At 38.5% G+C, this 22,669-nt stretch overlaps 1 protein-coding gene across 4 annotated transcripts in view; it reads right to left on the bottom strand.

Moving 5' to 3' along the window:
- The window catches only part of LOC147253806 (neurocalcin-delta A), an 81,663-nt gene extending 63,307 nt beyond the window's left edge, over positions 1–18,356 (bottom strand). Inside the window, exons 1-3 of one of the 4 annotated variants that reach the window (XM_086219113.1) lie at positions 18,167–18,356; positions 13,362–13,574; positions 12,919–13,044 (exon numbers count right to left, since the gene is read on the bottom strand). The gene's annotated coding sequence lies outside the window, so the exon portion shown is untranslated. The remainder of the gene's footprint in view (positions 1–12,918; positions 13,045–13,361; positions 13,575–18,166) is intronic. The other 3 variants (XM_086219110.1, XM_086219111.1, XM_086219109.1) reach the window with 3 other exon arrangements.
- Between the last annotated feature and the right edge of the window lie 4,313 nt (positions 18,357–22,669).

The raw sequence follows: 22,669 nt of genomic DNA, 5'->3' as shown, positions 1-22,669 counted from the left end.
ATTTGCTGTATGTATAAACAATCATCAATCAATCATCAAAAAAATTAAACACTATTCCAATATATTAACAAAGATAAAGCAACCAATTATCACTAAAAAAACATTCAAGTAGGACCATTCAAGAGCTTCTAGATTAAATTTACCTCGAACCAAACAATCACAAAGCAAACTAATGCTGCCCATTACTGCAACAACTAGCTCTCATGATCTGTGTGGAGCACTGGCTAGGACACAGCTGAACTGAAATGGTATTAAAGGTATTAAAAACAACATAATGCACACAGAACGTAACAATGTTTTGCTAATCTCCTAGGACACCAGCCCAGGCAGTGTGGGTGTCTGGACGAGACACGCTTGCTTGCTCATTGGCTCATCTGCTCAATAAAACTGGGCTGCGGCTGCAATGTGTTGTCTTCCTACCATATTTGCTGTGGTATACTCCCACATGTCACCCCCTCCTCTTATTCACTCTCTCTCTAGCGTTCCCCTACTTGCGGCAGACCGGCTGTCACGGTTTCCAGCCCACTCATTGCTGCTTCTCTTTCATATAACTGTTACTCCAAGAAGCTTTAATCCTACTTCTCTGCTGCACTCTGGGTGGTAAACTGAAACATTACATAAAGATAACGTGAGCCAATGTGTACGTCTACTCTGTAATTGTCACCTGCAATTAAATTGTTTGTGAATGTATTATGTCAATCATGGTCGTGCATCTTGAATAAGAGTAGCTGACAGTCATCACAATCCATTACTGTTTCCTTCTCCTTGCCCACCTTAGCTCATCCTGCTACTGTTGCAGCGTTGTGTTCTATTGACACCTGATTTGCAAAGCTATCATGTATCATCAAATATTTTCTCTCTGTTAACACACTACCAAAGAACGGCGTAATTATTTTAAGCTGGCAATGACCAAGGAGCAACCTCAAGGGATGGAGGCTTAGAGTTACTTCCTTGATTGGCTGCTAGAGGCTGGCTCCAAAAGTAGTTTACAACATTACTCACTCTGGGTTACATTCACACTTTGTATATTGCCTCTATTGACAAGGTTCAAAGTAACAAAGTGTATGCTCTGGGCAAATCTGGTTTAGAGGATTTATGTAATCTCCCTCAATTTATGAAATCTCATTCGAATTTTGGGGGTGTCTGACAGATGATTTAAATCAACAACTTTCAGTGGGCATTCCCCAGACATACCCATGTTTTATGGGAGGTTAACTTGACTTTAAATAGCTAAATGGTTGATGAATCTTAGCAGCATGTCCTGCTTATGATATTGAAACATACATGAAACCATGTAAATGCTTAAAGGGAAATTTTACACGCTCTAATCCTTTCCCTCTAATTCTTAAAACTGAATATTTGCTAGCCTTCAAACTGAATTTAAGTTTACTACAGTACAGGAGTAATACAAACATATGAAAATTTTACTGAAACATGTTGTTGAAAGGTGTTTTGAAGTTCATCTATTAACAGAAGAGGTGGTATTGTTTTTTTTTAAGGTTATGGATAACAATCTAGCATACCAAAAGAGAAAACAAGTAATCTCTCTCATGTGGCTCAAAAGTTGTACTGAAAATATGAATCTTTAGACAGAGGTGCACTTAATCTCCCGCAACTCAGTTTTAGGTTCTAATCTAGTGTTTGGGTATGGACACATTACCCCACTCGGCAGCAAACACAATTTTGGTTGAGAACTGCAACCCTTTACACACCTACTTAAAATCACACTGACAAAGAACACTTGGACTGCATTTATAGTCACAGATTAATCAAGGAAAAATTGTAGATTTATGACCAACTGCATCAAGGAAATACCACCATTACTAAGTCTAATCAAACAATATTGACTCTAAACGTTTACATTTTCTAGGTTGTTTATTTTTCAATTATTTATAAACAAAAGAAAGACAATTGTATTGAAATTCAAAAAACGTTTTTTCTGGAGTATTACAGAATTGCTCTTCTTTATTTGTGTGGACTCCCGTGAGATGCATACAGTACATATAGATCTTGGCATAACTCACAAAATGGCTCAGCTTTGGCTTCAACTGTTGCTTTCAACCAGGAGATTCATTTTCCAAGTAGGAGGAGAGGTTTGCCCTGCTGCTATACCACTGTCCATCACCTTTTGCCTTTTGATTTTAAAAGAGAAGCATCAATTGGGAACTCGCACTAGGACTGCAGGATTAATCTAATTAATTATGATCTTAATTCACACATGTATGTGGCTTCATCTCTTCTCCTCACTTGCAGTGCTGCATTGACAGTACCTGTTGCTACAGTAACCCAACACTGTGTGTGTCAAAAAAGCAAGAAAGTAGTCAGACACTGTCAGACTACTGTAAGTTGAAGACAGAAGTTGTGAGGTAATGTGCCTGTACCAATATTCAACGAGTGGACCTTCTTTGGATTTACAATCCCATATTGTCCGATGATGTACAGCTGCTAACAATCTGCAAGTAATGTTTACTTGTCTACGCAGCACCACAGGCTAACAGGATGCACCAATCACATTTTTTCTTGGCCAATTCTGATTGCTTCTTTTTTTTGTTGGTATGACTTGCTGACACTCATTCTTGCCAATTCCGATTTTCAGTGTAAAGACTATACTTGCCAACATATAAAAACATAAAAATCAACTTTTCTTCAATGGAAACTTGTACTTTCATAATAACAGAAAATATTACCCTTATAGTTTCCCCCACAGGTGCCTGAAGGCTTTGCTATCTTGCTTGGATTCTGCCGATTTAGTTATTGTCTCTTGTTTTATGCACTTTTATCATTTGCAAGTCGAGTATGTGTTTACATTGTGTCCATTTCAATGGAAGCCTGCATATGGGGTTTTATTTTGAAAATTGACTGTATGTTCTATGCCACTTGTGGAGATTTCCTGTTTGGCTCCATCTGCTCTGTGTAAATTGACACGGCAGCCACAAAAATAGCTTTGCTGCTATTCCCGGTGAAATGGCGCACCAGCAAATGACCTGTTCAGAATCGTTAATACATGACCTGACCAGGTTATCCTTATTAGGATAATATACAATAAAGTGCAATAAGTTTAAGCAAGACAGTCAAAAAAGACAAATAAATCCTAGCACACAAGCCTCAGGGATGAAAATGTTCTATAGCACATTGACAAGCTTCAAGTTCTCTGAGGCATAAGGAGATTTCAAATGGAACCACCTATCTAAACAGAAGAACTTAGACATGTAATGTCTGTTTATAAACATGCAACATGTTTTTGAACATTATCTTGGCCAATGTTTTCAGAGTGCAATAAAAGCTTTTGTTGGAAGAATATGAATCACTTGAGAGAATAATGCTCCCAATTCTTAAGGAGAAAAATTGTGATTCACATAAACAAAAAAATCATGCAGCCCTAACTGACACTGCACTTCACTAACCATGCATCCTAATGACTCAGCTACTCCATCACAAAGTAGTCCATCTCATAGAAGAGTTTTATCACCAAAACTTGCCTTCAATATAATATACATTTATCAGAAATCAGGTATGTATACTACAGGCCAAAAATTTGGAAGCAAAATCAGCAGGGGGACCTGTAGTCATGCAATGGATGGAACAGTGTGCAGAGTGAAGTCCCGGTCACATTTACAGTAGCAGTGTTGGAGTGGGAGTTCTGTCACAGAGGGTTGAGGATGGGGAGTGCAGGGAGCAGGTTGTTCGTTAAGCAGCCTGACAGCTTGTGGATTGAGGCTGCTAGTCAATCTGCTAGTTCTGGATAGATCGGTATCTTCGACCAGAGGGCAGTCATTGAAAAAGATGGTGTGCTTGGGGGAATTGGTCCTGTAGGATGTTATTCACATGGCATAGGCATCGAAAGGTGAAGACTTTAGAGATCTCTGCGAGAGTAGTCCCAATGATCCTTCCTGCAGCCTTGACCACTCTGTGGAGGGCCTCTTTCTCTGCCCTACTGCAGCTGGATACCTCACCAGTAGTCCATAGGTGAGCACACTCTCTCCCGTGCAGTGGTGGAAGTTGACCATCAGGCCCTATGGGAGTTTTGCCCATTTAAGTTTCCCAAGGTAGAAGAGGTGTTGCTGTGCCTTCCCAACAGCAGAGGGGATGTTGGTCCTCCAGGACAGGTCATCGGCTACAGTCACGCCCACAAACCTATAATTTGAAACCCTCTCTACCTCCTCATTCCCAGTGAGGAGAGGAGAGTGGCTGAGATGTCAGGTCCTGCGGATATTGATGATCATTTCCTTAGTCTTCGATGTGTTGAGAGCTATGTTGTGATTGCCGCACCACACAACCAACCTCCCGACCTCCCTGCTGTATGAGGTCTCATCATTTCCCATGATGAGGCCAAGTACTGTTGTGTCGTCCACATATTTCACTGAGGTTAGATGGAGAGGTGGAGCAACAGCCGTGAGTGAAGAGTGTGTAGAGAAGTGGGCTGAGCACACAAGCCTGTGGGGCCCCAGTGATGATGGGCAGGGTTGTTAGAAAGTCCAAAACCCATTTACATGATGTGGTGTTCAGACCAAGTTTGTATAATTTGTTTTGGAAGTTGTTAGGCAGGATAGTGTTGAAAGCAGGACTGAAGTCAACAAAAAAAGAGTCTCCCATATGTGTTCTGGTGTGCTAGATGTTCTAGCAGAGTGTGTAACACAATGGCAATAGCCTCCCCTGTAGACCTGTTCTTCTATGGTTTTGATCTAGTTATGGCGGTATAGCGGCTTCAATGTGTTTCTTGACCAGTTTCTCAAACATTTTGAGACAATAGGGGTGAGTGCCACAGGCCTATAGTCGTTCAGGCCTGTGACACTTGGCATCTTGGGAACTGGGACTAACGTTGCTGCCTTGAGATACGCGGTTGACAGTGTGATATTGTTCCTTCTTCATGATACTCATTCCTTCAAACAAATTTCTACTCTCACTTGCAAAACATCGCCATACTAGGGACTACCATCTCCTTGCTTTATCGTGGGTGTTACACATGGTGCTTTAAGATATTCACCAGTTCGCCTGCGGACATCGACTGCGTTTTGAACCAAGTTGTTCAAACTTGCTTTCGTCAGTCCAGAGAACTTGTTTCCAGTCATCATTGGTCCAATTTTTGTGAGCTTTTGCCCACACATATCTCTTATTCTTGTTCTGTGGACAAAGTAGTGTTTTTTTCAGATACACAACCCTTCAGACCAGCCTTTTTCAAACGTCTTTTCACAGTTGTCAGAGATATAGGTTTTGACTTTGACATGCTGCTTTCCTCCATTATTTGTTGTGCTGGTTTTTTTGCCAACCTCTTTTACTGGTGACAATAATATGTTTATTCTCTGCTTTTGTAAGAATCCTCTTTCTCCCAGGTCTTTTTCTATTATCATAACATTGAGTTTCTTGTAGTCTCTTCAGAGTGCAGTGGACCCCTTTGTTGGACACCATTAGGCGTTTTGCAGTTTCTCTTTCAGTGTATCCTTCTTTCCTCAATGTACAAACATGAATTCTTGATCCTTTATTTAGTTGCTTCTTTCTTGCCATTTGTCAGAGATTTGAATGCAGTTGAGATTTATTGGGATTTTTGTATGCAGACTCTCAAAAGCCCAAGAGTTAAAGTGAATAATGCAAATTGTGATTTTTTTTAAACTTTTGCACTTAAATTGTGACTCCTGCAAATCTTCTCGACCCTAAAACTAAGCCCTTCTTTTCTTTTGTTGACATTTGACATAAATTGAGGAAAATAGTGCTTATCAATATAAGCAAAGTCTGATCATGTGGTAAATAACATCCCAAAATACAAATAACTCAGGTTGGTTTTTAAGAAAGGCATAGTGAACAGAAACTTGAAGTTGCTTTGGCATGTATTGGCCTTGCTTCCAAACTTTTGAATATGAAAACCTGGGTCTTAATACATGACTGATGGAGACATTCTTTCCAGCAACATCACATTCTCACATAGTGGGAAAGCCCTGTGCTAATTCTGGCCATGCCCATGGACTAGTGTCCAGCCAGGGTGTGAAGCCAAAGCCTGTCAATGAAGCTTAGCAACTCCATTCAGCTCTTCCAACAGAACCGACTGCTGTTGATGCCACCACTTCTGACAATCAGTCTATGTCAGGAACTGGGGTGTCACTATGTAGCTGCTGGAGTAGATAAAAATATATACAACTCAGAACCTCGACAGACAGACAGACACACACACACACACACACACAGTAAAAATTATCTGTCTTCTTCACTATGCACTCATGTATGACATCCACACCCCTTTGACTTTACAGTAGGACTGTCAAAATTGGCAAAAATAAGATTCTTTCTAAATATTAGATTGATGCTCAATTACTCATTCTCATGGACCAGACCTCTGTCTCAGTAAAGTGAAACTGAATTGTCAGAACTGAAATTTAATTTTGATAACAGTCTGTGACTGTACAGAGCACAATTCCAAAATGAATAAATTCTGTTTCAGAATATTAAATTCTGATATTTCAATGCATTTCAAAACAATAAACTCAATTTCAAATTATGCTATTCAGATTCATTCTTAAAGCAATGATTTAAGCTACCCAGTTCAAATTCCAAAAAGAAAAATCATTCAAATTCAGTTTCTAATGGCACATTTTTCATCCCAGAGAGTGCCCATTGCCCTGGACAAAATGATTAGAAAAGTGAACTGTTTAAGTTGGTTCTTCTGTGTGAAACCCACACTGTGCTTCTGTGTCACATACAGAACAAAATGGTAGAAGGACATACAGATAAAGGGCGGTCACACTGAAATGCCACAGCTGCTGCCTATTAAGTGAGATCATAAATGGATGCACAAGGGTATGTTACCCACTGGGGTGAATGTTCCACACTATCTTTGAGCACCTGGGTGATGTTGACAGAGGTGTCAACCATTGGCTCCAGAAAACCATTTTGCATTTGGGAATATGGACATTTACTTGCCTTCTGGGCATGTAAACATTGTATCTTCAGGACACTCACTCCCAAAATCAATTTCAGAGCACAGCTTCTAAACAAATTCTCATTTCATTTGTTTGCCGCGAACGCTTACAAATAAATTTAATCTTCTTGCATTCTCATGCATGAGCCATAAGTGGGCTGGGTTTTGTTTTTGATTTGGAATAGTTGCATGTTGTTAATTTGTCAGAGCTTCATCTCCAAGTTCAAAGATAATTTAATTTCTATAAAACTTACTGTGGCAGTGGAAACAAGTCACAAACACAACATGTATTTATTGTCACCAAATGAACTGACACATTGAAACTGTTAGCAAACTGTTTCACCCTGATCTTTTTAGCCACTTAGTTAGTGATAGGAATTGTTAAGATTTTATCAAATGCTGTATTCTGCCTATCAGTCCAGCTCCATACAATCTTCATCAACTGAGTGTCCAGGCATGCTGTTGTGAAATTTTAGAGTTTTTTTTTTTCTTTTTTGCAAAGGAGCAGCTTGGAGCAGCTGAGAGTGACAATGAAACAAAACTGTTTGGTTTAATGTGAAAATAATGATATGGCAGCTGCTGTAACGTAAAAATCCATAGGGCAGGAGTGATACGGAGAATCTAAATAATGGTTCTGTAAAGCTATTATGTGAATAATTTAATTTGAGATATGTATCATATTGGTTATGTTAAAAAAATGGACTTTCAGGTTTGTCATTTCTCTTTTATGGAGACATGGTGGCAGAGTGCTGAATGTGTGTTGTATATACTTCTTGCTGTATGCTTTAATGAATAAAATCATTATTTGACAGACCAAAGTGTCCAAAGGTATCTCAATCTTGTAAAAAGACTGAACAGAATGATAGTAAATGAAGATGGTCACAAACGTTGGTTTGATGGCACAGGAATCAACTCAAATATTCAATAATATTCAACAAAAGACACAAAGGCAGCAAATCTTCACCCTCCTTGGAAATGAGGTAGAAGAAACCCGACTGAACATCAATATCATGCCCATACCGAGTGATCCTTTACTCCTCAGAATTTTTACACAAAGGAGAGTCTATACATACTCTGTAATATTCCCATGGGATTATAGCATGATTTGTGAGGTAGTTTTGGAAATTTATTTTATGCAATAATAATAATAATAATAATAATATTAATAATATTCAAAACGTAGTCATTGGCTTTAAACAATACCTGACAGTGTGCTTGTCTAATGACTGAGAGATTCCCTGGAGAAACAGTGTTTAATTTAGAGCTTGACTAATTTATATACACTGTAAGGCTCTAAATAGCCAAATGACTGCATTTGGCTCCACTGAAACCATTTTTGGTTGAGGGATCATCAATGCGGCTCTATTTAGCAACATGCCCTGGAGCCCATCACCACATTGTTGGACACTGACAGTTGCTCTTGGTTTTTCTATCTGACCTTAATAGGTGAAATAGATGGCAGACCAACAGATGGACACATAGGGAGGTATACAGACATACACACTCAAGATTTGAGCTATGATAGCCAGCTGGTGTGTGCAGCTGACATTTGCATGAGTGGCTACAGAGGGATGAGGCAAATCCTCCAACTAAATGCGGTCAATCAATATGACCCTTCAGATAGAAAACTGTAATCTCTTTAAAACAAAACTATGTGCATTCACATTTACAAAAAAGCAGCAACCCATTAGCATAATCCAAATACACACATTATAGAGTTATTCCAAAGCTTTACTTGAGTCACGAGGCCAATTACACTCGCAGTTATTTGTGACTGCCAACAGGATTATAATTATTAAAAAGGGAAAATTCACCGTATTAAATTCTCCATCCAATAAGTGTTAATGGGTAAATAGGTATTTCAGAAGCAATACATTCTTCATTATATGCTGGTGTTGCAGAGCCCATTTAATTTCCAAAACAGGTGTTGTCATTTGGGGTGGGGTTGGCCAGGGGGACTGCTTTAAAGAAGCATCCTTGTCATCTTGGCTTGTAAATCAAATTAGCTGTCATTGAAAATTTCAACTCAAAATAAGAGGGCAGAATATGTAATCAACCAGGAGACATTTTACAGTGCTTTGACAGGCTCAGACTTTCAGCTGTGTTTATTGGAGCTTCAGAAATTAAGCAGAAAGAAGCCACACATGAGATGGCCAGTGGGACCATCAAGAACCTTAGCTGCTGAGAACAAACAGCAACTGGTGCTGCATTTGTTCAATTGCCCTCTGATGCCAACAAAACCTGAATCATTCCACTGATGCCAACAGACGGTTTGGCATCAGAAGCTTGCACACGATGCAGTCCGATGTCTGATACATGTAGGTAGTGCCTGTACAGCTCGGACTGGAGTTGAAAAACTCAGCTTTCTCTGTCAATATACCACACGCTGAGTAATTTATGCCTTAAGCTACCAAGCTTACTTACCATCAAGACTTCACCATTAAACCTAAAAGGCTTGCATGGGCTTCGTATTGAACTGCTCGCCACAATAACGTCAAAAGATGTTCGATACCAGACTTAATAGCAGCTAACTCTGTTCATCCTGGGCATGTAAATAGAGAAGAATGTTTGGTTTCAAACTGACCATGACATTGATTCACTGATCATGCTGAATTACTATGACAGTTACACAGCAAGGTAACATAACTAATCAAGCATCACAACAACTAGTATTTGTTACAGTAAGACTGTAAAGAAGTCTGAACATAGTCATAGCAATATTACCCCTAGGGATCGAAAATATTTATATAATTTTAAAATAATAGTTAAAAATTTGAAACTGATTGGCATGAATTCACGAGTGGGCAACACCAACACTAGACTTACAAATTATGAGCCTATGAATGGAGAGAGTGAGAGGATTTAAGTGTGCCAGGCCTGCTCCTGAAGGCAGTGGGCAGCACATCATGTTCTCTTGTTCAAGCTGTCACCACCATGTGGGAAGTATGAGGTTGACACTTTATGAACCTTTGTGATCTCAGCCACCCAGACACAAGTAGAGGCATGAGGGAGCAACTGCAGAGCCCTGTACAGTCGTGGTTAGTGGGATGCTGCGAACTTATTCTGACCCAGTCCTACTCTATGCATTTTTCTTCTTGATGGGGAAGTTGTTTTAGCATTTTTTGACAAATTCCTCTAAGATGGGGAACACATAGTACGACTATATATAACCAGGACTTCCTGGGGTTCATATCTGGCATTTGTTACACATGATCCCTCTGAAGTTCTCCCAACCTCTCCAATCTCAATATTCAAATCTAATATTTAAAATTCACTTGGTGATAAAGAGCCCACATGCAAAGACAAAAGTGCCTTAATTTGACTCAGTCTACATTTGTATTGGTAGCGGGAAGCTTAGCGCGCTGAGATATGGCTGTGTCCTTGGTTTCTATGAAGAATGTCAACCATCCCAGCCATCCAGCCTGGGAAAAGTGGGCAAATGTAGAAACTGTTTACCACAGTGGAAGAAGGAATCATAAAAGAATCATGTTAGTTTCACAGCTGACCAAGTCAAGCGTAGTTACCTGGAATTCAGTATTAGCACTGGGGCTGAACATTTTGGAAAAAATACCTAACTTCAAATATTTTGACTGATATTCCAATATGACTGACAATATTAAAAGGAAACCTCATTCTTGCTTTATTACATTATTATTATTATTATTATTATTCACAGCATTCTCTGTACCCCAATTTTTTTTTTTTTAAGTCTGTGGCATGTGATCCTCAGGCACAAATACTGTATCTCTGCAGCACCACAAAAACTCATATTATACCTCCTTCTATTTGGATATTCCACTGGGACATATTGAGATTTTGATAAAACTTTAATTGTTTAGCCCTAACTGACAACCAAATATATGTCATTATACATTTCTGGTATAAATCAAATGTACTTATAAAATACATTTATAGTCATAAAAAACAAGTTCAATCTTTTCAATTTCCAAACTTGCTCAAAATGTCAGCAGCAGCTGCTGAAGGGAACTTCAGATAAATAAAAATAAAGTATTATATATAAAGTTCAAATAAAGTACACTAATCAGCTTTTAAATATACATGTTAGGCCTGGTGTTTTCCTCAGATTAGATGTGTTGCCACAGCCAGCTTTGCATTTTGCATGACAAATATTGCAGAGAGCACGTGTGTCATGATTTGAAAAGTGTAACCACACTTGCTTTGCATTGCTTTAGCTTTATCCTGTTTGTATGTTGGATTTTTTTTTAGGGGTGGTGCTTCACTTGGTCTTGTATATTGTCTTTTTCTATCACCTTCTTGATTGATCTGACCTGAATTGGTACTTGATCGTTAAGATATAATTCAGTCATTACCCTTGAAATTTCTATACCCAGCCCTTTTCCATTCACTATCACTCTCTATGTATTTAAATTTAATTATCTAAATTCAAACTCAATTAGAGACATGGTTCTACAACTTATACTTCCGAAGGGTCACCTCTGCTCTGCTCTGGCTCATCTACAAGTACCAGAGCAGAGGACAGACACGCAGCACATGACCAGCCTTATCTACCTATACTCTTTCTGTGGGTAATAAATTTTTCAACAAGGGTAGAAGATAGCTGCATAACATTAGCAAACAGAAAGTGATCTGATGTTGCTTCTACTCTTTGGTCATCTCACCAGTGATCTTTATGTTATTCAGTCCTTCCAGAAAAATGCAGAGGTTTTTTTTTATTGTTGCAGGCAAAATCCTTGATTATGCGGCACATTTTCTTGAAAAATGCGATGGAATATGTGGGATATTTATGCAATTTTAAGCAATTAAATTGTGGGAATTTGCAAAAACTGTGGTTTGATGAGTAAAAGAAGAAAGTGATTTCCAAAACACTCTGTTCTCACTCGGCTACTATCTTCATGTAATGAGTCATTTCGAATGACTTCCTATGATAAGCAAGCATAATACATCCCAGAAAGTGCTGTGAATAATTAAGTTCTCATCTTGTTTTATTTCAGACCGAAATAAACACATGGCTCAAACTTACAAAACATTGATGAGTCCAACAAATTCCAAGCTTATTTTTGTTGGCAAATGAGACTAATTTGTGGACACATCATGTCTTTTTCGCAGGGTTTGCAGCTTTCCAATGATGTCACTTCACAACGTTCCAAAGGCAAAAGGAGGAAAATGGCTGCGAAGTAAACACAACATTTTTCAACTTCCTGCGAAGATATGTGTGACTTTTTGCAATGAAATTGCAGGGATTATGCAATCATTCAAGCCCTGCATATTTCATGCATTGCATGGGAATCAGCTAATTATATGGCCAAAGAGGGGCATCACGGAAAGAAATCGTCTCCTGCATAAATGTGCGGATTTTGGCTAATTATAGGTTGAATTATGAGATCGCACTATTGCGTTTTTCTGGAGGGACTTGTTAGTAAACTATTTTGTAAATTGTGTCTTTTTGTGTCTTGTAAGCTGATGTTCTGAAGGCATTGATTCCCTAAATTATGACAGGGCTAAGTCTCATGCTTTATTTAGGCTTTAAAAGGCTGTTGTTTGATTACCGGCTACAATAATGAATGTGATTTCTAAAAAATAAAAAAAGAAATGGAAAAGGGAAAGGTGGCAATTGTTCATATCTAGTCAAAATGCTGCCATATTGCCACTTGTGGGATGGAAAAGGAAAGGCACAGCAAAATGATAATCAAATGTTTCACTATATAAAAGTCTGCAAATTCTAACTACGCCTCAGTCCTTCCATGCTTTTACCAGGCCTGGTAACTGGACATAAGGAATACATGGAAACCCCATCAAAAACATCATACCAATAAAAAAAAAAAAAAGCCATCAAATGCCTAAGAACCCCCCCCCCCCCCAAAAAAAAAGCCATAGCAGATAATGGGGTATTCAGATATGGTGGGACCTCATGGCAAGACAAATCTGAACAAATTAACTTTCACAGGCTAGGATATGTCTATATTTGGCACTTATCAAATTCTTTGACTCATGACCAGCCTTCAGGTTAGCACAGGAAAGCTGTCACTCACCAGGATAAGTGTGTGGAGGCCTGCAGTCAAGGTGAGTGATGTTCGGCTCCTGGTCACCTTCTCTCCGCTTGCGTTGTGTCCTTTGTTCCTTATCCACCGATGACCTTGACTGAAACTTAACAGCGCCTAAAGAAATCCGATGAAGGTGTTTTCTCAGTGACTTTGCATTTCACTTTCATATGACTATATTATATATATATATATATATATATATATATATATATATATATATATATATACATACACACACACACACACACACACACACACACACACACACACACACACACACACACACACACACACACACACATATATAAACAAATAAGTAAGACATAACTCAAAACATGTTTTAGATTTTGGATTCTTCAAAAAGCTACCCTTTGCTTTGATTACTGTTTTGCACATTTGCATTCTCTTGATGAGCTTCATGAGGTTGTCACCTGAAATGGTTTCCACCAATCTTGAAGGAGTCCCCAGAGGTGCTGAGCCCTTGTCGGCCCTTTTGCCTTCACTCTGTAGTCCATCTCATCCCAAACCATCGGGTTTAGGTCAGGTGACTGTGGAGGCCAGGTCATCTGGCGCAGCACTCCATCACTTTCCTTCTTGGTCAAATAGCCCTTACACAGCCTGGAGATGTGTTTGGGGTCATTGTCCTGTTGAAAAATAAATAATGGTCCAACTAAACCAAACCGGATGGGATGGGATGGCATGTCGCTGCAGGATGCTGTGGTAGCCATGCTGATTTAGTGAGCCTTCAATTTTGAATAAATCCCCAACAGTGTCACAAGCAAAGCACCATCACACCTCCTCCTCCATGCTTCACGTGGGAGCCATGCATGTGGAGACCATCCGTTCACCTTTTCTGCGTTGCACAAAGACATGGCGGGTGGAACCAACGATCTCAAATTTGAACTCATCAGACCAAAGCACAGATTTCCTTGTGTTTCTTGGACCAAACAAATTTCTTCTGCTTGTTGCTTTTCCTTAGCAGTCATTTCTTAGTAGCTTTTCAACCATAAAGGTCTGATTGGTGCAGTTAACCCTGAAGAGTTGACGTAGAGACGTGTCTGCTACTAGAACTCTGTGTGGTATTTATCTGGGCTGTAATCTGAGGTGCTTTTAACTTGTGATTTCTGTGGCTGGTGACTTGGATGAATTTGTCCTCAGCAGCAGAGGAGACTCTTGGTCTTCCTTTCCTCGGTGGTCCTCACGTGAGCCAGTTTCGTCATTGTGCTTGATGGTTTTTACAACTGGACTTTAGGATACATTCAAAGTTTTCCGGACTGACTGACATGCAATTCTTGAAGTAATGATGGACTGTTGTGTCTCTTTACTTCGCTGATTTGTTCTCGCCATAACATATATTCTAACAGTTGTCAGATAGAGCTGAAAACTGTATCAACCTGACTTCTGCACAACACAACTGATTGTCCCAACCACATTAAGAAGGCAAGAAATTCTACAAATGAATCCTGACAAGGCAAACCTGTGAGGTGAAACCATTTCAGGTGACTACATCACCATTACCAATTTTTTCTTTGCTACATAATTCCATATATCTTGCTTCATATATTTGATGTCTTCAGTATGTATCTACAATGTAGAAAGTAGTAAAAATAAAGAAAAAAAAAACATTGAAGAAGAAGGTGTGTCCAAACTTTTGACTGGTAGTCATATCTATATACACACACACACACACACACACACACACACACACACACACACACACGTGTGTACATATATACATACATACATACATACACACACACACACACTCGTAAATGTCAACTCTTTTTGACATGTATGTAGTATATAAAGTACAATTATACATTCAAGGGCAATTTGTGTACCTGTGTGAGGATGAAGATTCACACATGTTGCTCTTTGTTCATGAGTCAGTTGGTTTCACTGAGTGGTAGCCCAACAAACTGGATTGCATTTTGTTTTAGTTTTCGAGATTCTAAAAACTCAGATTCTGGAGCAGGGCTAAATGAGTCAGTGAGTGGGAGTTGAATGAGCATCAGTCAACTGCAGCCTTCATTGTTCAGGGTCATACACTTACAGAACCTTTGGGTCATGATTGAATTCAGAAATCATGCAGGGGGTCAGACATAACTTACTGACTGACGCTGCTGCCATATGAATGGCTCTCTCTACAAGCTACAGTATAAAAGCTGCACAGATGCTCACTGATAGATGATTGGAGCAGGAGGGTTGCTATTGTGTTCTTGACATTGATCTGTGCCAACAGATGAATTAACATTTTTAACAACACACGCAGAGAGCAACGGGCTAAGAAAATGTTTCTGATTGTTGACGAGCATAATGTTAGAGCATAAAATCAGTCTTCACTTGTGGCGATTAATGCAGGCTTGATAAACAGCATGACAAGCATATAGACCTAGTGGATAAGCTCCAGTATTACAGTGCCTTGTTGATGTTTTGGTCACAGAATTTATTTTCTACTACAGGATGGGGTCATTGGCTCCATGCCCAACACCAACCTACAGGTTCAGGTTCTGCTGTTATTTAGGCACCTGAAACCTGTCTGACTTGGTTGAACTTGCCAGGGTATAACCACCTGCCGGAATGGTCTTCAGGGTCACAGAATGCTAGGGCTGTCAAAATGACCAAAAATAATATTCAAATATTCTTCTTCATAAAAGTAAAAGGGAATATGCGAATTTATACCGCTCGTAAAAAATTAAGGGGGACACATAATAATCACAGTGTCACCCCAAATCAAATACACAACCAGATATCGACCTGTCCAGTTAGGAAGCAGTATGATTGTGGATCATTTTCACCTGCTGTTGTGCAAATGGGACAGACAATAGGTGGAAAGGACAGGCAATTAACAAGACATCCCCCATTTAGGAATGGTTTTGCAGGTGGTGGCCACAGACCATTTCCCTCTCCTTGTCCTTTCTAGCTCATTTTTTGGCTAGTTTAGCATTTTCAAGTCCCATCACCACGAATGGTAGCAGGAAGCACTATCTGCAGCCCATAGAATTTGCTCAGGTAGCCTCCAGTATGGCATATTCATATGCGCAGTTGCCAGAAGGTTTGATGTGACACGCAGTATAGTGTCAAGACCAAGGAGGAGATACCAGGAGACAGGCTAGTACACCAAAAGAGGTGGATGGGGCCGTAGGAGGGCAGCAACACGGCAGCAGGATTCTGGCAGTACTCCATTGTGAAAGGAGGAACAGGAGCACTACCAGAATCCTACAAAATGACTTCCATCAGGCCACTCTTGTACATATTCCAGCCCAATCTGCCAGAAATAGACTCCATGAGGGCCCGATGTCCACAAGTGGGGCTTGTGCTCACAGCCAAGCACCAAGCAGCCAGTATGGCATTTGCCAGAGAACACCGGAATTGGCTGATACACCATTGGCTCCCTTTTCTCTTCAGAGATGATAGCACATTCACTCTGAGCACCTGCGAGAAAGTCTGGAGAGTCCCGTATCGATATTTTTTGCCATTCCCGATTAATAAACTGACGGTAGTAACTGGCTAAGGAAAGATTGGCTTTCATAACCCTTCACTTGACTCTATATAGATATGTCATGCAAGGAGGAATCTTTGTAATGTAGAATGGGGGTGTGTAAGCAAATGAGTAAATAATGGTTAAAATTTCAAAAGCAGAGCAGCATATAATAACACTGCACAGTAAAATGACGACAGCTTTCATTTCTAGATTTACTGTTATGCACAACAGGGATGCACAACAATATTGGCCCATCACCACCGCATGGTGATGGGTGATATTTACAGTACATCTGTCCAGTATTGCTCAGATGTTTTCTTCTTTACTTATCATTTGTTGATTACGTTGAGGAAACAATAGGTTTATAGATTATATATTTATTTGAGTTTATATGTTGAGATGAATAATGTTAGTTCTGTGGCAGACACACAGTGTTTAAAGTAAGTGCAAGTCATTTTATACTGAATTATATCACACTTTATGTTAAGGCACTACATATATATCAGATACATGAAAGTTAGATACACACAGATGCACAGATACAGTCACAAAGATATTAAAAACCTCTGTGTCTGTGTGTGTTCCATTTCCAAATGTTATGGAAATGGAACAACCATTTCCAAATCTAGAATTTTTACATGTTTTTCCAGGTCGTGCAAAATTTAAACAAACTGTGTTGACGCTAGTAAATATCAGCTATTCACCAAAATCTGTTGTACAATATTAGAACAGTAGATAAAACAAAGAATCCCTCTCGAATCCAAAATTAGTATTTCTCAGTTTAAAGATGTGATTCTGCCATATCAAGGTTAACTACAGCTGTGCGTTAAAAACAACACTGCAATATGTCACAATTTTCATTAAAATGTATCAATATTCCAGCCTCTGGAAACGATTTTGTGCAGCATGCAACTTTGTAAATAAGTTTCTAATAAACTGTAATTTGGTATTGAATATCTCTGACACAACTGTTCCAGTGAACTATCAATATAATGCGATGTACATTTTAGTGAACTATCCATGTTCTCATTTCTAATTTGAAATTCTCAGCTAATTACACGGAGCATCACAATATACGTCAGTACCAAATCATATCCGAAACTGTATCATGATGCACTTACACTACCTACACTACACTACATGATCACTTACACTACCCAGATCAGGCTTTGTGCCATCTTATGTTGGTGATCTGTGATATTAAAGGAAGTTGTGAATCGTTACCATACAGACAAACACACACACACACACACACACACACACACACACACACACACACACACACACACACACACACACACCTTTATACAGATCTGCTCAGTCCATTTTTTGAGAGTACTTGTGAAAAGCAACACCACTAGCAACACGTTGACAGACATGATACCAAAAATGACGGTGAGCTCGTGAAACATTAGAATCAACTTCAGGAAAAACAACAACAACAACAACAAAAGATTTCTCCAAGACATTATAACCAAGACATAGTTGTTAAGACTACACTTTTGGAAGTACCTGACTCGTACAGATGTTGCATTCCTGACCCAACCAACTGTATATATCTATCTGAGAGGGATTGCAGTAAGCCAAACGTTTTGAGAAAAAAATGAATTTGAAGTCATTTCAAAAATTTCAACCTGGAACGAAGATGGACTCTTGGTACCTGTGGCAAGTAGTACTCTTAACCCACCACGCAACAGTTACACTCTGTGGTGGACTGAGGCGCTTTTAGAGCTAAACTCATGGGAGACTTACGGAATTTGGTCAGAACTGTCACCAGGTTGGTTTATCATCTGCCGGGTTAGTCGCGTTGGTGAAACACACATGAATCCAAACAAGTGAGTCGAGACTGGGCTCCAGCAGGAATGGTAAACCCTCGAAAATATGCCGCTTCGACCAAAAAACTAGCTCATCTTCCGGTCTGCAGGTTGTGACCACCATTGCGCATGTGTATTACTCAGACTTGTTTAGTTTTTTTTTTTTTTTTTTTTAAATAAAACTGAAACACGTGGTAGTTGCTTTCATAAAATTGGATTACCCATATACCGATATATTCTCAGTGCTCAATTTTGACTCTTGTTCAGTTAGAGGATACTTTACATTTATGATATAAGGAAAAAAGTGTAGGGTGAGAATTCTGCTTCTATCCTCTGTCTAGCTCGTGAGTGCAGACAGTTCAACTGCGTTACTGTAAGGCTTTCTGTGAGGCTCTAATGCCATCTATTGGATATTACGGGTATTGCCTCACTTCCAGTCAAGTAATTCAAAACTGTATCCTAATTTAAGTAGATTTCAGAACTAGACAGAATTATAAGTATTTGATGTGTATCAAAGAACTCAACAAATGAATTTACTACATCATATAACCTTCATTTAGAGTTTAGATAATTATTACTAAAGTATAAATATTTCTTCATTTAGAAGTTGCACAGCAATACTATGCAATGCGCCTGGGGAGAAATCTCCTAAAAATACTAATAAGTATATTGCATTAAAAAAAAAGGCACAAGAAAACAGCAATGCAAAATAATCACAATTGTTTCATGAAAGATAGTAACCTATAAATTACCTGAAGAATAGAAACCTTTTCAGACATCCAAGAATGAGGGGGCTTTGCATTTTGAAGGACCCTGATGCTTGTCATTAGTGTATTAATATGTTGTTTTTTTATGGCTGTCGTATTTGTTTTCTGTTTGAGTGCAAATGCATGTTAACAGCATATACAGGTAGATAATTGTTTAAACCCATTTAACAAGACAAGGAAAATAATGCAAGATTAGCATTAATCGAATAACTTATGTCTATATTTTCAATATGTCTGCTTCTCATTTGATTTAATTACTCAATAACGAATTATCTTTAATTTATTAAATACTCAAAATAAATGAATAATGTGAATGTATAAGGCGGATTATCAAACATTTTGATAAAGGACATTTAATCTAGAAACCAATACAACAATTTTCCTTTTCATTCCCTCAAAAAGCAGGCCACCACGAGGTGGTGATCAAGTGCTGTGATTCATATTCCTAATTTTGGCATCTGACTTCATCTTATGGAGACAGCAGTGCCAAAAATAAGATTCAATCCTTCATTCATTTATTCATTCATTTGTTTTACATTCAAGATGGGCTTGTTTTTTTAAGTCCTTGCATACATTTAATCTGGTATCTGATTAATCAGATTAGCCAGAATAATCATTGTGTGAATAAAATACAATTTCAGTTGTCATTAATCTCTGGCACTTCTGCCACTGCAATGGTTAACTTCGACATTTGTCTCCATTTTAAAATATGATACGATCCCCCTCCTTACCATCCATCAGTCATTTCTATCCATAAATCTAAGTTCATTTTAAAGAGTGGAGAAGTAATCTACAAAAAGTGATGCAAGGTGTGGCAATAAATTCTACAGGAACACTAATTGGGATTTTGAAGGGTCAGAGTAACCGAACCACCTAGTCACACAGAGATTCTCCTCTTCTGCCTATATATATATATATATATATATATATAATATATTATATATTTTTTCTTTTACCAATTTCCCATACATGTCAAACTCACTATAATTACATATATGGGAAATTTAATTGCACTGTTTTTGGAGGGTATATAATATAAGCAAAGAATATGATAATACAAACATTTCACCATGTCCATCATCCAAAATCACAACAAACCAAAAACACAGAATCATAATCTTTATTACTCTTAATAACAATTAACTATAGATAGCATCAACACACATTTGAAGCCCAAATCACCCTTCTTTAGCCAAACAAAACACATAGACTAAAGACAATTAATTTTAAAATAATAAAGCTTGGTGATCAGAGGTGTTTGTAGATATGATCTAAAAACAATAGAATGTCCATAAGACAGGATTACAATTACCCAGATGACAGCGCTGCCATGCAGATGGGATCAGACAAGGATAAGTCACAGAAGCGGGCTTACTGAGGACGAAAACAGTAGAAGCTAATTTAATAATATATAAAAAAGGACAAAAAAGTTTTTAATTATTTCACTTGTATTTTGGAACATACTAATTATGTCAACAATAATGATTCAGTAAAAGTATTATCTCGAGAAAAGATTTGCTCATGCCTTTTACGCCGTGCAGCATTTTTAAATGAATTAATTAGGCGATCACAGTAATTACTGTTTATATTGTTGTTAATGAGCCCAAAGGCAAGCGAGCTGCACTCATCCAAATTACATTCATGAGGCACAGAGCCAAGAAAAGGTCCAAACCAGAGAGCAGCATGTTAAACATCCCCTGAGTCTTTCTGGTTAGCAGATAACAGCACGAATATGACACCACACCCTTTTGTTTTGATCACACATTTCACTAAATAATAATAATAATAATAATAATATTTTATTATTAGTATTTTTGAAATTAATAATGAATAGGTACAGCTACTAAGTGTTTTCTGAATTGCTTTAAGCCAAAAACTGTTCTGATTTTTTCTTTCTTTTCTTAAAAAGCAGTTATCTAGGTTTTCCTGAGCCCATCTATCAAATTGGTCTGACATTTACCAGTCACACCTCGCCCATGTTGCATTTCATCCTGCACTGCAGTTATCTGAAGCTTAGCGTTGTAATGTAAAGGTCCTATGGTAAATATGATTATTCCATCCAGCGATGTAATCAGGTCTGTGAGTGAGTGACACAAAAATGAACCTGAGAAAATCTCTGTCCCCTTGTTTCGTATTTGTGAAAATGTCAGTACAGTTGTATCAGGGCATATAGTTAGAATGCACATCAAAGCCCTTGTAACCAACAGTTGCCTATCGTCACCCTATTAAAATACTCGCCGAAGTCATTTTTTTCAAGTTTTTCAGAAAACAAAAAAAAACTGGAGACAAAATATCTTCAGGAGTTTTTCTAGGCAATAAAAAATGACTCAGGCAATTTTTTTTAAGAAGGTGACATTATTACAGGCAGTGATGAAAGATGGAGAAAACATAAATAACACCTTTCTTTCTTTCTTTCTTTCTTTCTTTCTTTCTTTCTTTCTTTCTTCCATTCTTTCTTTTATAAAACAAAACTAAGTGACAGTCACTCAGAGTAACACTTAAAATAAGCTGAGGCTACATGACGCTGAGTTGGGGTGGAACACTGAGGACAGGACAAGTTTACTCACAAAACAGGGTTGATTATCAATCATCATTTCATACCTGAAGGCAAATGACACATGAATGGGCTCTTTTCTGCATTTGAACACACGAGGAGACACAGCAGAGCAGACGCCAGTCTTACTGTCTGGACGAGCTGGCAGCTGCAGTGCCAACATGCAAAAAACATGAAACAGCAGCCCTGGAGACACTGCCTAAAAACAGTTAAGACTGGATTGGACACACATATACACACGTGTGCGTGCGTGCGTGCGTGCGTGCGTGCGTGCGTGTGTGCATGCGTGCGTGCATGCGTGCGTACGTGCGTGTGTGCGTGCATGCATGCATGCATGCGTGCGTGCGTGCGCACACACACACACACACAGGTTTTTAATATCTTTGTGACTGTATCTGTGCATCTGTGTGTATCTAACTTTCATGTACCTGATATATATGTAGTGCCTTAACATAAAGTCTGATATAATTCAGTATAAAATGACTTGCACTTACTTTAAACACTGTGTGTCTGCCACAGAACTAACATTATTCATCCCAACACATAAACTCAAATAAATATATAATCTATTTAACCATATCATAGATTATTAAAGAAGTAATAAGTAAATAAACTCCCCACATATCGTTAAACATTGTTTCAGGAAAATACATTTTCTAAAGATGAAGAAAAAAAAGTGCAATTTTCATATTGCATAGTAACAACTTCCCTTACATTCTCTCCTCCACTGTCTGTCTCTCAGATGTTTGTCTAAATAGAGGCATTCTAATTAATGTGTCCACCAGCTTTATTATTCTTTGAGGAGGATATTTTCCCGGGATGAAAGGCAGAGAAGGTCAATTTTAACAGAGACCCATGGGAAAAAACAGGATGACGTGTGGAGGGGGGAGAGAAAGAGAGAGAGAGCGAGAGAGATTGCATTACACAACAATGATTGAATTTAGTATGTGAACTGATAGATTGTAATTTGCTTGTGTCTGTGTGTAGACACATTGTACTTCACCAGTTGTTAAAAAGAAAACAAGAGACCTAATAAATTGACCACAATTTCTAGCTGATCTGTTGAGAGGAAATGAGATTCAGTTTTGACCTGAATTAAAATTCAATCACAATAGTTATG

This window comes from Aulostomus chinensis, chromosome 11 (genome assembly GCF_037954235.1).
Source record: "Aulostomus chinensis isolate RoL2024-O1b breed Wild chromosome 11, RoL_Achi_v1.0, whole genome shotgun sequence".
Taxonomy (NCBI): domain Eukaryota; kingdom Metazoa; phylum Chordata; class Actinopteri; order Syngnathiformes; family Aulostomidae; genus Aulostomus; species Aulostomus chinensis.
Note: the sequence above shows the minus strand (reverse complement) of the source record. Positions and strands in the feature narration are given on the sequence as shown.